The sequence below is a fragment of the Moschus berezovskii genome, chromosome 1 (genome assembly GCF_049115385.1).
Source record: "Moschus berezovskii isolate FMDL1 chromosome 1, NW_MosBer_1.0, whole genome shotgun sequence".
Classification (NCBI taxonomy): Eukaryota; Metazoa; Chordata; class Mammalia; order Artiodactyla; family Moschidae; genus Moschus; species Moschus berezovskii.
The window spans coordinates 151495396-151508109 of NC_142460.1; positions in this window are offsets into that span (position 1 = coordinate 151495396).

Below are 12714 nucleotides of genomic sequence, written 5' to 3' on the forward strand. Positions count from 1 at the left end.
CTTCTCTGGAATTAAGAAGACTGACAGCTTTCATTTGTTGGGTGTTTTAATTCTATTTTAATTCAGACTTCCCTGGTGGCTCAGATGGTAAACATCTTGCTTACAATGCGGGAGACCTGGGTTCAATCCCTGGGTCAGGAAGATTCTCTGGAGAAGGAAATGGCAACCCACTCCAGTATTCTTGCCTGGAGAATCCCATGGATGGAGGAGCCTGGTGGACTATAGTCCACAGGGTCACAAAGAGTCAGACACGACTGAGCGACTTCACTCACTCACTCACTCACCCTTTGGGACCCAGCAGAGGTCCTGGAGCCTCGAGTCTGTTCCCTACAAACAAGAAACGGGAGACACTGAAAGGCTTCTGTGTCTAGAAGCCCCATAGGTTCCTGCTTGGTTTCAGAGGCAGGAGCTTGTTTTTTCTCTGTGGGGCTATATTTGTCAGGAGCCTCTCTTCCATCCATTTGCAAGGCCCATTTTACCCTGGATTAGCTATCTAAGATGTAATAAAAAATTTAGTTTGAAACAGCAAATGTTTATTATCACATACAGTTTCTGAGGTCAGGAATTGGTAGCAGCTTGAGCTCAGTGGTTCTGACTCAGGATCTCTCACGCAGTCGCAGTGAAGCTATCCCAGACCAGAGTCATCTGAAGATTTGACTCAGGTTGGAGAATCTGCTTCCAAGATCATTCACATGCTTGGTGTCAAACTTTAGTTTCTCACTATGTGGTCTCTCCATAGGGATGCTTATAACATGGGCAATACAGTGGTGAGCTTCAGTAAGAAAGCAGTAGAGAAAGAAGTCACAGTCTTTTGTAATCTAATCTCAGAAGACACATCCTGTCACTTTTATCACATGCTTTTGATCACACAGAACAACCTTGGTGTAATATGGGAGGGGACTGTACAAGAGTGTGCATTTAGGAGATAGGATAAATGGGGCCATCTTGGAGGCTGGGTATCACGTATCCTATGGTTAAACTGGATTGCATCATCTGTGATCTTAAGTGTAGTAGCATGTAAACTTAATTTCTCAGACATCCATGTGACTTCATTGAGGCCCCTCATTTTCACTTGGAGTCTCTTAGAAAACTAGACATTTCCTTGCCTCTTCCTACTTGGGGTGCGGAAGCTTTCCTTTTAGCCTCTCATTTTTGTTTCTAGTTTGTAGAAATCCCTACTTCTTGCTCCACTCTTTAGGGGGTTTAGGACACGCTGAGTCAGATGCATGACCAGATCTTCTCTGACTACTTTTTGAGAGTCTAGGGGATGGCTTGCATTCAGAGGATGGCTCTTATTGAATCTGATTGCTTTGATTTTACTATTTCAAAATATCAAAACACAACTTTCCTCAAGAGAAAAGGAAGGTTGCTGTTGCCCACATCTTGGAGAAGTGGTGTATGTAGTGTAGTGAAAAGAACAGAGGATTAGATTGCAGACAAGCCTGATTCCCTCACTGGTCAAGGTCCTTAACCTCTCTGGCCCTGTTTTCTCACCTGTAAAATGGCTTACTCTGAAGATCAACTGAGATAATTCATACAAAGCGTTTGTTGGCAGTAGATTGTAAAACTTGGCACTATATTTTTTCTATTAATGGTACTGGTTTTAGTACTATCACTACCATCTTCTCTCAAGGTCCAACTCAAATTTTTATCTCTACTTCAAATCTATCAGTTCAGTTCAGTTCAGTTGCTTAGTCGTGTCCGACTCTTTGCGACCCCATGAATCACAGCACGCCAGGCCTCCCTGTCCATCACCAACTACCGGAGTTCACTCAAACTCATGTCCATCGAGTCGGTGATGCCATCCAGCCATCTCATCCTCTGTTGTCTTCTTCTCCTTCTGCTCCCAATCCCTCCCAGCATCAGGGTCTTTTCCATTGAGTCAACTCTTCGCATGAGGTGGCCAAAGTATTGGAGTTTCAGCTTTAGCATCAGTCCTTCCAGTGAACACCCAGAACTGGTCTCCTTTAGGATGGACTGGTTGGATCTCCTTGCAGTCCAAGGGACTCAAATCTATCACCATAATCAAACCAGTGTTGCCTTCTCTGTTCTCTAAACTCAGATAACATCTGAGTCAACACTTCATAATGCTTAATTACCTATCATTTGACATTACTTTCTATTTATTTTGTGTCAGTCCTGTCTTCACAGATTGTCTTTTCTTAATTACTTGACATTTGTTCAAGATACTGAGTGTTCAAAGGAAGCTGGCTACAGAGTGAATTCCCTGCTTTGAGTTCAGAAGATTTTCAGATGGTGAAGAAAAGAGGAGGAAGGAGTAGCTAAGTATAGATGCTATCAGAAATTTCTGCATGTGAAGTGTTGTATTTTATTTCACTTGCTATGATTTTGTTGGGTTTCCAAATTAACTGCTAAAACTCTCAGTGCAGCTAGCCACTAGCAGGGTAGCTATCAAACCAGTTTGTATTCATTTCTTTAAAACAGTGTGAAATAATTTGACTTCTACAAAGGAAAACAGGTTCTCATCCTTTAAAACTTAGCTTAGATAAACCAGCGTAATATTAATCTGAAAACATAAACATGGCTCCCTGCAAGACAGAAGTGCTACTATTAAACAAAGCAAAATAAAACCCAAAACTAGATTTCTTTGTCACAGTTGACAACATGTTTATCAACATAGAGCCTGTTTTTCAATAAGGGAAGAATGGTTCCATTAAGGCATCAGCTTTATGGAAATCTAGCGGCTGGCTTCAAGTGCTATTTTAGGGCCTTTGTGACATGTATAAATGTCTGTGTTGACAGCTCTAGCTTCCTGTTACCAAATGTGAATCAGATCTGTCCTCATTTAAAGAAGGAACTTACTACATAAAGTTGAATTACAGGGCTTGTTCATTAGGGTGCCCATTCCTTGTATAGAAGCAGCTCTTGTGGATGGGAAGGATCTCCAACACACTGTGCATTGTTAGAAATTTCCACAGAAAAATAACATTGCAGCACTGCTCAGGTCATAACCTGAGCTGTGAGTCATTCTGTGGGTATCTGATGAAGCCAAAGAAGGGACTGTTCCCCAGAAAAATTCATAGTCATAAATAAAAAATACACAAGGTTTCCACTAATTGCTTCTAAGAATCAATGGAGCCTAGATTAAGAAAATCTAGGTCAAGTTGACCAGGGAGTTTGGGGTTTTTGGAAGAAGCTGAAAAGTCGGTGGTGACCTGGAGAGTATGGCCATGTCTTGCTGGCTCTCTAGAAGCCAGCAGGGAGTGCTTAGGCAGTGGTGTTTAAATGAATGAATGGATGGATGGCTGGCTGGAAGCATGGCGAATACTTATATATCTTTAAAATCATCACAGAGTCAAGTCAGTGAGTTTAGGGAAGAGAAGCAGCGTCGGTGATGACCTCATAGAATATCTTCTGTCCTTTCTCATGTTCACTTGGGATGGCAGGTTGATGAGCACAGTCAGAGGAGTTGTGCTTGCCTCTGACCTCTGACCTTATTTGGAGAGGGGAGAATCCAGACGTAGCCAGAAGGCACTCTCAGCATCCCTTTGCAGGTCCAGGTTCTCCCCACGGAATCCCCACCTCCTAAGGAGTTCAGTCTCCCAGGAGGGCCCACTTTGCAAGTCTCCCCTTTCCACATAGCACTTGGGGCCTGTCTGTACCTTCTTTTCCTTCCTGGAAGGCGCCCACATCCTTGGTGCTGTGATCTTAGGAGGTGATATGGTAAATGAATTCACAGCAGTCAATGTACAACAATCTAGCTCTGTTACTCAAAGTGGGTGACTCTCTAGGTGTGCTAATGTGACTACTGGGGACAGGCCAGTGGGGAAGGCATTTGTGAGTGGCCTAGTCCTACCCAGGGTGGTGACAGCGTTCCCTGCCGATGAGCATCATGTGAGACCTTGGAGCACAGGTCCCCGTTTGGGTCCTGGCTCCTCTAGTCACCAGTGGTGAGATCTTAGCCAAGTCATGCTAATATCCTCGAACTTTAGTTTTCTCTTCTCTATAGTGGGAATACCAGACCACCTGACCTACCTCTTGAGAAACCTGTATGCAGGTTAGGAAGCAGCAGTTAGAACTGGACATGGAACAATGGATTGGTTCCAAATAGGAAAAGAAGTACGTCTAGGTTTTATATTGTCACTCTGCTTATTTAACTTATTTTCAGAGTACATCACGAGGAACGCTGGGCTGGAAGAAGCACAAGCTGGAATCAAGATTGCTGGGAGAAATATCAATAACCTCTGATATGCAGATGACACTACCCTTACGGCAGAAAGTAAAGAGTAACTAAAAAGACTCTTGATGAAAGTGAAAGAGGAGAGTGAAAAGGTTGGCTTGAAGCTCAACATTCAGAAAACAAAGATCATGGCATCTGGTCTCATCACTTCATGGGAAATTGATGGAAAAACAGTGGAAACAGTGTCACACTTTACTTTTTGGGCTCCAAAATCACTGCAGATGCTGATGGCAGTCATGAAATTAAAAGACGCTTACTCCTTGGAAGGAAAGTTATGACCAACCTAGACAGCATATTAAAAAGCAGAGACATTACTTTGAAAACCAAGGTCCGTCTAGTCAAGGCTATGGTTTTTCCCGTGGTCATGTGTGGATGTGAGAGTTGGACTGTGAAGAAAGCTGATCGCCGAAGAATTGATGCTTTTGAACTGTGGTGTTAGAGAAGACTCTTAAGAGTCCCTTGGACTGCAAGGAGATCCAACCAGTCCATTCTAAAGGAGATGAGTCCTGGGTGTTCATTGGAAGGACTGATGCTAAAAGCTGAAGCTCCAAAACGTTGGCCACCTCATGCGACGAGTTGACTCACTGGAAAAGACTCTGATGCTGGGAGGGATTGGGGGCAGGAGGAGAAGGGGATGACAGAGAATGAAATGGCTGGATGGCATCATCGACTCGATGGACATGAGTTTGAGTGAACTCTGGGAATTGAACAGGGAGGCCTGGCGTGCTGTGATTCATGGGGTCGCAAAGAGTCGGACACGACTGAGTGACTGAACTGAACTGAACTGAACAGTGGGACAATAACTCTTCTAGCCCTCACAGGGTGGTTGGGAAGAACAGATGAGTGTATAAATGTAAAAGACACCATTGGGCACTTGGTAAATATTTTAATGAATGTCATATAGAAACTAGCCTTATTGGGGAGTAATGAGTAGAGTTTGGGGTGTTGTGGAAATGAATCCAAATAATCCCATTGAGATTTTGTTTCTAGCGGTCAATTTGGAGAGAAATTTCAGGAGGGATTGAGCTCTGTGGGATGCTCCTACCCCCAAGTCCTGCCTCCATTGCTCTCAGTGGGTCCCAGGAAACACTGAAGGCCCCTCCAATTACTTATTTATTTGTGGCTGCACTGGGTCTTTGCTGCCACACCCAGACCCTCTCTAGTTGCAGTGAGTAGAGGCTTCTCTCTAGTTACGGTGTGTGGGCTTCTCATTGTGGTAGCTTCTCTTATTGCAGGGCTGCAGTTCTAGAGCGTAGGCTCAATGGTTGTGGCGCACAGGCTTAGTTGCCCTGTGGCCTGTGGGGTCTTCCTGGATCGGGGATCAAACCCATGCCCCCTGCATTGGCAGGTGCATTCTTAACCTGGACCACCTTCTTGAAGGCCTCTCCAGGCCTTCTTGATGAGTCTTTCAGGCCTGGACACCACACAAGTAGGAGCCCCCATGGGAACTTGACTTGAGTTTTGTTCTCTTTCTTGTCTGGGAAGTTGGCAGGGAAAGCAGAGACTCAGTGTGTCTTGGACTTCTGTGAAGATTTGTGAATAAACAATTTGTGTCAATGTCAGGCCACATTTGGTCAGCCCCTTAGGATGTCCAGCACAGAGTCTTGTCACCAAGAGGCCCTCCGAAAGGGGTAGTGTGAGGGAGGCCATTGCTGACTCACCTGCAAGATTAGGGATGTGTCTCATGCATTCCTGGTAGCTTCCTTAAGCTCTTGTAGAGATGCATTTTCTGAGGTCAGAGCACAGGGGAAGAAGCCAGGTGGAGTTCAGTATCAGAGTGGGCTGTTGAGGTGGAAATGCTCTGTAGGCAGCTGATGATGCTGCTGGGGGAGAGAGAGGTCTGGGAGCCACTGGCCAGGAGGTGGCAGGTGAAGCTGTGGGAGCTGATAAGCTCTTTGGGCAGGCGTGCTGAGTGACAGGGGGGACTCCTACATCTCGTGATGTACCAAAGGCAGGGTGGTGGGGACCTTTGGCCTGGGTGCAAGAATTAAGTGGAACATTGTCTGTAGATAATTTTAAAAAGTGATAAAAACTGATTGTGTGTGTGTGCTAAGTTGCTTCAGTTGTGTATGACTCTTTGTAACCCTATGGACTGTATAGCCTGCCAAGCCCCTCTGTCCATGGGGTTCTCCAGGCAAGAATACTGGAGTGGATTGTCGTGCCTCCTCCAAGGATCTTTCCAACCCAGGGATTGAACCCACATCTCTTATGTTTCCTGCAATGGCAGGCAGGTTCCTTACCACTAGCGCCACCTGGGAAGGCCAAAACTAATTAACAGCTTTTTATTATTGTGTGTGCAAGTGATTCTAAGCAACGTCATTGATAAAATTCCTTTTTCAGCTGGGGCAGATGGCTCCTAGCACCCCATACTTGGTATGTCACCACTGTGCTCTTTCATTTATTCATTCCCAAAGGGCACACCACTCTCCATGTATGCTCTGACCAAGAACTGGGCTGGTATTTGCCTGAGATGCTTGAATAGAATTACAACATGGTGATGTCTGGAAAAACGAAGGCAAGAACTTCCAGAGATGAGAGAGATTCCAGCATTGAGATCCAATCGTGGCTGAAGATTTTCCTAAGATGTTCATTTACAGGGTCTTCCTGGTGGTCCAGCGATTGAGAATCTGCCTTCCAATGCAGTGGACATAGGTTAGATCCCTGGTCAGGTAACTAAGATCCCACATGTCTTGTGGCGACTAAGTCTGAGCTCCTCAACTAGACAAGCCTGAGAGCCACAACTAGTGAGCCTGCACTCTGTAGAGCCCATATGCTCTAGAGTCCGCACTTGGCAACTGGAGAAGACTGTGCACCTCAACAGAGAGCCCACATGCCATAGTGAAGACCTGGTGCAGCCAAAAAAAAAGTTCATTTACAGAAGCCAACAAATTCACGTGTGTGCCTAGTTTGAATTGGTTTTTTGTCACCTGCAACAGAAAGAATTTCAACTATATAAATATCATCTTAGTGACACGACTGAAGCGACTTAGCGTGCGTGTACACATATTAGTGACTATAAGCACAGGAAACTCCAAAAGCATTTGCTACATAAGGTGTTCTGATAGTCGCCTAGTGACTGAGGTAGAGGCTGTGGTTTCTAGGTTTTTCCTGGCTTTAGTGACCTCTCTCATCACCAAGCAAACAAACACAGTTGGCAGGTCATAGAGACACCTTAAGTACACACCAGAATCCAGTAGAAAGCTGCTTGGACCTCACCCAAGGCAATTATTTACAGAAGTTCCCAAAGCATATAATTATAGGGCTACAGTGCAAGGCCCTGCACCATGAGGGCAACTCCTGAGTGTAACTTAGGTGCTAGACAAAGAAATCACTGAACTTGCTGAAGCTGCATTTAGGGTTAAAAAACAATCAAACAATAAAATAAATACTCCACTGCATAAGCTTAAAATGAAGAGACCTGAACCAATAACATTTCACATGAGAAAGCTTTGAAGATAAAATTGTTGAAAGAGGCAGAAGAAGCTGTCTTTGGGTTTTGAATTTATCCCTCTTCCAATGTGATCCAATGGTTGATACTGGCCAGAAAAAAGAAAAAGAAGCTGATGTTATATTCCCAAGCAGCCGTTTCTCCTTGGTAGGAAGATGGTTCCAGCACCTTCAGGTTTGTAGGGTCATTATAGCTCATCATGATGCTTCCTTGATGCTAAAGCTGAAGCACCAATACTTGGGCCACTTGATGTGAAGAGCTGACTCATTGGAAAAGATCTGATGCTGGGAAAGATTGAAGGCAAGAGGAAAAGAGGGTGACAGAGGATGAGATGGTTAGATAGCATCACGAACTCAGTGGATATGAGTTTAAGCAAACTTCAGGAGATGGTGAAGGACAGGGAAGCCTGGCGTGCTGCAGTCCATGGAGTTGCAAAGAGTTGGACATGACTGTGCATGACTTAGCAACTGAACGACAACAAAATAGCTCATTATCTCTTAAAGCAAGAGATCTTTTGTTTTGCCTAGCAATTCCCTAAAATGGTTGTGAATACACCTGCTTGGATTACAAGCCTATCCTTGAATTAATCACTGTTCGAGGGGATGGGGGGGAGAGAACTGACTTGTTTGGGTTCTTTGCTCACGCCTGTGGAGTGGGAGGGGACGTCCTCCCTGACTGACAGCCCCACATACCCCCAGGGATTAGTAAAGGGCAGTTCCACAAAACCTGGAGTTGCGGCTGATGGAAGGTAACATTGTCCACAGGAATCCTGTGAGTTTCAAAACCTCATTTCCTTTCCCACTGCTGCTCCCTTCTTTCCAATCACTTTGTTTAAAAATTTATGAGTTGGGTAGAGTCTGTCATCAACCAGTTTTCCCCTCCATAGTTTTCTAGTCTGGAAGCCTGCAAACTACATTTCCCAGAATCTCTTTTCTGCTTGCTTCTGTTAGGATCTTCTAATAGGAGCCACTGGCCAGAGACTGAAAGGTGAAAGAAAGGGAGAAGCCGTCCCCCAATTCCACCCCGAATTCTGGTGGGCCTCTGGGCACAGTTAGGGGCAGGAGCTGTGGAGCAAGGGTAGGCTCTGGGCATGCCAAACAGAGCAAACAAACTTGTGCTGTTCCTGGGCTCTGGGTGATGACATCATTTTCTCTTTATTTTTTTCATCAGTTTAGTTGCTTGGTCATGTCCGACTCTTTGCAACCCCATGGATGGCAGCACTCCAGGCCTCCCTGTCCATCGCCAACTCCTGGAGCTTGCTCAAACTCATGTCCATCGAGTTGGTGATGCCATCCAACCATCTCCTCCTCTGTCGTCCCCGTCTCCTCCTGCCTTCAATCTTTAAAAAAATCAGGGGTCTTTTCTATTGAATCAGTTCTTCGCATCAAGTGGCCGAATTATTGGAGCTTCAGCTTCAGCATCAGTCCTTCCAATGAGTATTCAGGACTGATTTCCTGTAGGATTGACTGGTTTGACTGGTTTATCATTACTTTCTATTTAAGAAATGTTTTTTGTTCTTGCCACCTGGCTTGTAGGATCAACTAGGGATTGAACCTGGGCCACAGCAGTGAAAGCATTGAATGCTAACCCTTAGACAACAGGTGAACTCCCTTATCATTGCATTTTTTAAAAGGGTACAGTGTAGTGACATTAAGTACATTGATATTGTTGTGCAGTCTTTACCACTATCTATCTCTGGAACTTTTCTGTCATCCCAAACGGAACCTCTATATCTACTCCCCATTTTCCTCTTCACCCAGCCTCTAACAACCACCATTCTGTTTCCTGTCTCTCTGAGTTTGACTCCTCTGGGTACTTCATTTAAGTAGAATCATATAATATTTTGAGACTGTCCTTATTTACCACAGAATAGTGTCTTCAAGTGGAGAAGGCAATGGCAAGCCACTCCAGTACTATTGCCTAGAAAAATCCCATGGAGGAGGAGCCTGGTGGGCTGCAGTCCGTGGGGTTGCTGGGGGTCGGACACGACTGAGCGACTTCACTTTCACTTTTCACTTTCACACATTGGAGAAGGAAATGGCAACCCACTCCAGTGTTCTTGCCTGGAGAATCCCAGGGACAGGGGAGCCTGGTGGGCTTCCGTCTATGGGGTCACACAGAGTCGGACACGACTGAAGTGACTTAGCAGCAGCAGCAGTGTCTTCAAGGGTCATCTATTTGGTAACCTGTGTCAGAACTGCCTTCCTTTTTAAGGCTCAGTAATATTGTGTTGTATATATGTGTGTGTGCTTAGTTGCTTGGTTGCTCACCAATGACCTTATTTAAACATAATTACCTTTTAAAAGGTCCTCTCTCCAAATACAATCCCTTTCTGAGGTACTGGGTGTTAGGACTTCAATACAAGAATTTGGGGCGGGGACAGAATTAACCCCATGACAGGTTACTTCCACTATTTGACTATTCTGAATAATATTGCCATGAACATGTACAGATATTTATTCAAATCTCTGCTTTCAGTTCTTTTGAGTATACACCAAGAAATGGAGTTGCTAGTGTGTATGCATGCAGGCTAAGTTGCTTCAGTCATATCTGACTCTTTTGTGACCCCATGGACTGTAGCCCACCAGGCTTCTCTGTCCATGGGATTCTGCAGGCAGGAATACTGGAGTGGGTTGCCATGACCTCCTCCAGGGGATCTCTCCCAAACCAGGAATGGAACCCACATCTCTTGTGTCTCCTGCAGTGGCGGGTGGGTTCTTTACCACCAGTGCCACCTGAGAAGCCCATATGTTAATTCTCTGATTAGTTTTTGAGGAACTGTCAAATCATTTTCACCGCATCTTCACCATGATACATTCCCACCAGGAATGCCCCGGGTTCTAACTTTTCTACATTCTTGCCAACACTTGCTATTTTCTGTTATTTTATTTTTTATAGTAGCCATTCTTTTGGATGTGAAGTAGGAGCTCATTGTAGTTTTGATTTTGCATTTCCCTGATGATTACTGATTTGAACATCTTTTCATGCCCTTACTGGCCATTTGTAAATTTTCTTTGGAGAGACTGTCTCTCAAATCCTTTGCCCACCTTTAGATATTTTCATTTTTAAGAGAAACCATCCACACACTATACTGTAGCAACAATAAATGAATTTCAAACAAAATGGGGAAATCTATTTAATAATAATACTTAGATATGAGATGACCACATTATGGGGCAAAATATTGGCATAATTTTGCAGAGTCAGCTATAGCAGGATGGTAAAGCAGGTGGACTTCAGAGCCAGCCTTGCCTAGGGTTTGATCCCTGGTTTCTCCATTTATTAGCTATGCAATCTCAGCAACTTTTTAATCCCTTGTGTCTTGTTTCCCTACTTAAGAAATGGCAATAATAATACTGCCCATTTCATAGGGTTGTTACAAGGATTAAATCAGTGCAGTGCCAGGTACAAAGCAAACAAACACTTCATATACATTAGCTATCAGCATTATTATTCTCTGGATCCCAACTTTCTGTGCTGCCTCCACAGTTGGGCATCATCTGGTGTCCCCTCCCCATACTGCTGGTATTTCTCATTACCCAGTTATCCACCAATCAAATAGATCTATGCAGCAAATTTTTTGTTGTTTAGTCACTAATTTGTGTCTGACTCTTTTTTGATGCCATGGACTGTAGCCCACCAGGCTCCTCTGTCCATGGGGATTTGTCCAGGATTCCAGGTAAGAATCCTGGAGTGGGTTGCCAATTCCCTCTCCAAGGGATCTTCCCAAGCCAGGGATCTAATCCACGTTGCGTAGCAGATACTACATGCTTTTTACACGTTAACTTTAGTTTTTCAATTACTTTCAACTGTAGTCTGGTGACAGCTTCCCAGGTGGCCTGAGGAGTAAAGAACCCACCTGCCAATGCAGGAGACATAGAGATGCAGGTTTAATCCCTGGATCGGGAAGACCCCCTGAAGGAGGGCATGGAAACTCACTCCAGTATTCTTGCCTGGATAATCCCCATGGACAGAGGAGCCTGGCAGGCTACGGTCCATAGGGTCACAAAGAGTCAGACATGACTGAGCAACTTATCACTGCACAGCACAGCTTGTGATCTAGTGATAGTCTAGTGAGCCTGAGTTCTGGCTTGGTGGTCAGCTGGGAATCGGGGTTCAGATTACATATCTCTTCTGAAGTGACCTTGGGCAAGTCACTTCACATATCTGGGCTTCAGTTTATTTATTTGGGAAATAATGATGAGAGTCATTCCTATTTCACAGGGTCACTGAGTGATTAAATAAAGTAAGGCCTGTAAAGTACTTAGTATATACAGTACTTACACATAGAAAATACTTAAAAGATATTTATTACTATTATGTTATATTCCTTTTAGTTGAGGAAACTGAGTCTTGGCGAGCTGAAGTTCTTGCCCAAAGTCATAAACCTGCGTATGTGAATTTTGTGCAGTTCATACAGTACTTGGCACATAGAAAATACTTTAAAGATATTCATTATTATTATGTTATATTCCTTTCAGTTGAGGAAACTGAGTTTTGGAGAGCTGAAGTTCTTGCCCAAAGTTATAAACCTGTATATGTGAATTTTGTGCAGTTCCTGCTGTATGATAAGAGTATAGACATAATTTTATGTTTTAAAAAATTTACATTAAAGCATAAGTTATTTTCATATTGCTATGGAGATATGAAGACATGACAACAGTGGGCTTCTCACATGGCGCTAGTGGTAAAATAACACGCCTGCCAATTCAAGAGAAGTAAGAAACGTGGGTTGGATTTCTGGACTGGGAAGATCCCCTGGAGAAGGAAATGGCAACTCACTCCAGTATTCTTGCCTGGAGAATCCCATGGACAGAGGAGCCTGGTGGGCTATTGTCCTTGGGGTCGTAAAAGAGTTGGATACAACTTAGCAACTAAACAACAACACCACCCATGAATAACCTTGATATAGGTAAATAATCACCAGGGTGAAAGGAGTGAATAAGTTGGGGCTAGATGATAATCCTGTTTGGAAACATGTGACTAAGTAACTCCAGTTACTGGATGGGGTATATTGTTCTTGTCTATTCAAAGAGGTGCTTACATCATCTGGTTAAGGAGTGTG